This window comes from Physella acuta, unplaced genomic scaffold (genome assembly GCF_028476545.2).
Source record: "Physella acuta isolate Inbredline_101_S28 unplaced genomic scaffold, ASM2847654v3 ptg001113l, whole genome shotgun sequence".
NCBI classification, from domain to species: domain Eukaryota; kingdom Metazoa; phylum Mollusca; class Gastropoda; family Physidae; genus Physella; species Physella acuta.
In genome coordinates this window covers 22,501-28,677 of record NW_026732630.1, presented here as the reverse complement: position 1 = coordinate 28,677, position 6,177 = coordinate 22,501, and positions in this window count along the sequence as shown.

The following is a 6,177-nucleotide window of genomic DNA, read 5'->3' as shown; positions in this document are numbered from 1 at the left end:
CTCAGACTGAGACGTATCCTTAAACTCAGACTGAGACTTATCCTTAAACTCAGACTGAGATGTATCCTTAAACTCAGACTGAGACTTATCCTTAAACTCAGACTAAGGCTTATCCCAAAACTCACTTTTACTACCGCTGAAACTGAGACTTATCCTAACACTCTGACTTATCCTTAAGCAGAGACTTATCCTAAACATGAGTCTTAGATGTTAACTGAGACTCAGACTTATCCTTAAACTAAGACTTATCCTTAAGCTGAGACTTATCCTAAACCTGAGATTTAGACTTATCCTTAAACCGAAACTTAGACTTATAATTAAATCCCATTTACACGTGATATCCCATTCTGCCTTACCTGTCTCAGCTATACCTACACCAGTCTGTCTCATTAGGATTTAACCTCTAATCCCGTTTTACAATTTTAAATCCTGTTGTGTCGTAGCTGTCTTGTTCATGACTAGACTTCCATACCCGTAGTTTTGTAGAATGTCTCAAAAAGGCTTATTTTTACACACAAATTACATAATTTTTATCTTGTTTTATCTTCCATGTCTCGATTTGTTAAGTTTATCTCTAGACTAGGTCTAGACTATCCATATATTATCTAGACTGTTTGAAATTCGTCTAGACTATGTTCGGACTAAAATTTCGTATAGACTATGTCCATACAAAGTCTAGACTAAGTATAGACTATGAATATACAGCCTAGACTACGTTTAGACTATGTCCAGACAAAGTCTAGACTGTGTCTAGACTAAGTCTAGACTATGAATATACAGTCTAGACTACGTTTAGACTGTCTAAACAATATTTTGACTATGTCCATATTAATATATACTGTTACTATACTTTATCTTGAGTATAATTAACCTGTTATAAAACTAAATTAAATCATGCTTATAGGAGTGGATACAAAATAAAAATTGTACACTTAGCATATTGAACCATATAGGTAGCATCATTAGCTGATCTCAGTGTTGAAATAAACCGGGAGTGATCTCCCCTAAACTTTCTCGAATATTCTTATATAACTTGAAATATAGACATGATTTTTAATTACTTAAACTTTTAAAAATAGCATAGAATCTCATAGAAAAAAGAATTGCGCACCAAGCGAACGCCAAAACAAAATGTGCATAATAGTGCGCAATATTATTAGTACTTGACAAATTTACATGCGTTTTTTGAGAAATCGAAAATAGCGTAAATTAGTACTTCCGGTCAACGGAAATTACTCAAAATTTGACACAAGGTAGAGAATTAGATCTTTTACTTACATGTGAAATTTCATTTATCTATTTGAAATAGAACTCAAGTTATAGGCTTTTGAAAAATTCAAAGTAGAAAAAGTACCACTTCCGGTTATCGGAAATCGCTCAAAAGTTGATCAGGATCTACGATTTTGATAAAATACTTATATATGAAATTTCATTAACCTAGCTGTAACGGTACTCAAGTTATCGTGTTTACACACAGACAGACACACAGACACACAGACATACGGACAAGATTGCAAAATTATGTTTTTCTGTATCAGTGAGGTGTACAAATTTGTTTTGCACGATTACAAGACTTTCTCTATACGAGAAAGTAAAAAAGTAATTACAGTTTGTTGACTAGTTAGATTGATCAGATTTTGGTAGGTAGGGGCTAGGACTAATTCTTTATTGATAAAGTTTTATTGTTAATAGCTAAAGTTCAGTTAGGTTAAAAAAAATTTAACGATAAAAAGACCTGTGCTCTTTACACAGAGTCGTAGTTTAACAACGGCGTTTTTTTTTTTTTTTTTTTGCAACTCTTGTTAAAGAATGACATCAGTCCTGAATAAAAGAAATTGACGGAGGAGAAGGTCAAGGATGTCTGGTGACAGTGGATAGAAATCCTTAATTAGGGACGTCAATCTACTGCACATGAGGGTGATGATCAGTGTGATACAACTACGAATGGAGATGATGCTAAATGTGGCACATGTAGGCGATGTTGAATGTGGTACAACTCCACATGTGGGCGACGTTGAATGTGGCACAACTCCACATGTGGGTGATGTTGAATGTGGCACAACTCCACATGTGGGTGATGTTGAATGTGGCACAACTCCACATGTGGGTGATGTTGAATGTGGTACAACTCCACATGTGGGCGACGTTGAATGTGGTACAACTCCACATGTGGGCGACGTTGAATGTGGCACAACTCCACATGTGGGTGATGTTGAATGTGGCACAACTCCACATGTGGGTGATGTTGAATGTGGCACAACTCCACATGTGGGTGATGTTGAATGTGGTACAACTCCACATGTGGGTGATGTTGAATGTGGCACAACTCCACATGTGGGTGATGTTGAATGTGGCACAACTCCACATGTGGGTGATGTTGAATGTGGTACAACTCCACATGTGGGCGACGTTGAATGTGGTACAACTCCACATGTGGGCGACGTTGAATGTGGCACAACTCCACATGTGGGTGATGTTGAATGTGGCACAACTCCACATGTGGGTGATGTTGAATGTGGCACAACTCCACATGTGGGTGATGTTGAATGTGGTACAACTCCACATGTGGGTGATGTTGAATGTGGCACAACTCCACATGTGGGTGATGTTGAATGTGGTACAACTCCACATGTGGGTGATGTTGAATGTGGTACAACTCCACATGTGGGCGGTGTTGAATGTGGTACAACTCCACATGTGGGTGATGTTGAATGTGGCACAACTCCACATGTGGGTGATGTTGAATGTGGCACAACTCCACATGTGGGTGATGTTGAATGTGGTACAACTCCACATGTGGGTGATGTTGAATGTGGCACAACTCCACATGTGGGTGATGTTGAATGTGGTACAACTCCACATGTGGGTGATGTTGAATGTGGTACAACTCCACATGTGGGTGATGTTGAATGTGGTACAACTCCACATGTGGGTGATGTTGAATGTGGTACAACTCCACATGTGGGTGATGTTGAATGTGGTACAATTCCACATGTAGGCGATGTTGAATGTGGTACAACTCCACATGTGGGTGATGTTGAATGTGGTACAACTCCACATGTGGGCGATGTTGAATGTGGTACAACTCCACATGTGGGTGATGTTGAATGTGGTACAACATATCTCGAACTCCCATATATGGTAGCATTCGTACGTGGTGTTTGGTATATGTGACGTCCACGGTTTATGAGATATATGATGGCCACTGTAGAATGCATATCTGTTAAATTATTTGACGATCTTGTGCGTTATGTACATACATTTTGATGCACACGGTTTTATGAATATTTGCATTTCTTTGAGCGTGACGTAATACGTATTGGGTGTATGAAGTATCAGATATCCATAGTGGATGTTTTACGTGACTTACAATATGATAGAAATGACGTATGCTTAGCAGAGTTTCTTCCAGGCATCTCTTCGTGGGGGGGGGGGGGCGCTGAGCCAACCCGAAGAAAGTCTACCGCCCCCCCCCCCCCCCCCGAACGAGATGGAATTTATATAGTAAACATATACCTTTACTAGTGTCCGCCCCCCCTCCCCCCATAGAGAAAAAAAGTCTGGAAGAAATATTGATGCTAAGTATGATATATATATATATATATATATATATATATATATATATATATATATATATATATATATATATATATACGTTTTTGACGTAATATTTATGAAGGAATACAATTAAGCTTTATGCACAAGATATCCCGTCTATTCCCTCCACTGAAGTAAGAAATACCTGTTGATCTTATGGAAATATCTATTATATTTATTTTGCATACATACGACAGTAAGAAGGTGCTAGCTGTGTGTGCTTGAGGGTGGGGGTGGGGGGTAGTTGGGGGATCGGATGTCTTTATATGTTTAGGTTTAAAATATTATAGATAAGACGGCAGTTATGATGCGATGTATCATCAGAAACTACCCCAGGATAGAGTAGCGAGGAAAGTATTTTTGACGGCGTATGTCTTAACATACTCCTAGTGGACTCTTGGTTAAATATAACACAGCAACCGAAATCAGCACAACACTTTTCAAACATAATACTCGTAAAAAAAGTGGAATTTTACAATTTGAAAAATATTTTACTAAGAAAGATTATAAAAATTGTTAAGATCGCAAATCACGGAACACTGTGGCCTAGTGGTAGAGCGAGTGGTTGCTCACACATGGGTATTAAGTTTGAATCCGGTGTCTGGATATTGATTTTAACGCAAGCATAAGTATATATTAAAAGAAATGACATACGCTTACTATTTAGTCGACCAACAAGCCGGTTATGGATCTTGCACACTATAAGCAAGATAGAACTAATGATACTCAAGGTTTCTGCTACCAGAGGCGTAGCGACCCTTCCCGGCGCCTGGGGCCAAACTTTCGATTTGCATCCCCCCCCTCATACTTTTCATTTGCACCCCCCCCCCTCAAACTTTCAATTTGGCACCCCCCCTAAGGTCAGCGCCCGGGGACATATGTCCCCCCCCCCCTCGCTACGCCTCTGTCTGCTACTCAGAATAATTAGATGAATACGTTGACATAATAATTATTACATTTTCTATATATTTCCTCTATTCAAGGTTTTATAATTGTGTTTTTAAAATTAAAATGTAACACTTTATTTTCTCTAAAAATGACGTGAATACCAATAATTTATTACAAACATTCCATCACTCGAAATATCAGAAATAAAAAAAAATATCAAAGCCGTTACATAACATTGTTCTGTACAGCACTGTCCCATTTTATACTTTATAACAAAACAATAAACCACCCGCCTTTTGCATAGGTTTTATTTAATATATAAAAAAATTCTCTTTCAGAACTGATGGTTTATGATGTAGATGGGGTAGAGTTCTTCTGTTTCTCTGATTCTGGCACCGTATGGTCAGCACTATGTCCGGCCACTTTTACTTTCACCGATCTCAATCAGGTCCTTATCAGAGCCTGGTGAACTTGGGGTCGTTCTACAAACTTAACTCCACAATCAGTAGCGTAGCGAGGGGGTGTGGGGGGCTGGGGGGGGGGACATATGTCTCCGGGCGCCGACCTTAGGGGGCGCCAAAATGGGTTGGAAAAATAAATTGTAAGGTTGAGGGGGGTGCAAAGTGAAAGTTTGAGGGGGGGGGGTGCAAATCAAAAATCAAAATCTTGAGGGGGTGGGGTGCAAATCGCAATTTGAGGGGGGTGCAAATCGAAATCTGGGGGGGGGGGGGTTGCAAATCGAAAAGTTTTTCCCCGGGCGCCGGGAAGGGTCGCTACGCCTCTGTCCAGAATTCAACCCGGGAGACTACTAGGATAGATGGAAATTGAAGCAGTTTCCGAAATACTCAAACAAAGATGGCGCTATTTGGTGCATGTCCGAAGGATGAACCCAGATGATATCGCACGAACGGCGCTAAACTGGACGCCTCAAAGAAAAAGAAAGCAGAGAAGACCAAAGGAGACGTTGAGGCGTACAGCAAAAAAGCAACTGACTAAGGCAGGTCTGTCTTAGGGGACTGTCAAGACAATTGCCAGGGACCTTCAAAAGTGGAAAGAGTTTTCTGTGGTTGTCCCTTGTTTCTTGACGAGCATGTGCGCAAAACCCTTAATTATCGCGCCATTTTAATGCCATCTTTATAACTGTACACATTATCTGACCTAAGGGTTTGTATTTCCCGCAGGAAGCTGGTTAGAATAACGACCAGATTTTTATTGTTTAACGCGTTTCAATTTTAATTTTGTAAGGGCAGGTGTCAGTGGTTAAAAATAACAGTCCCATTTTTTATGTGCTATATAATATGTGCAGGATCTTTAAGGTGAAAAAAGATGCCGACATGATTTCTTTCAGTCATCTCTCGGGTAGGGGGGGGGGGGGGGGTGGGAAGGGGGGACACTACCAACCCCACTCCTTCAGAGTACGCCCAGCACTCCCTCCGGATAAAATAATATATATATATATATATATATATATATATATATATATATATATATATATATATATATATATTTATATATATATATATATATATATATATATATATATATATATATATATATATATATATAAAGAATATATATATACTTTAAGCATTGTCCACTTCCACCTCCCTCGAAAGTTTTGTGGACCTCCACCGCTCCCTTTGAGAAAATTGCCTGCAAGAAACCCTACATGCCGATCTGAAATTACTTAAA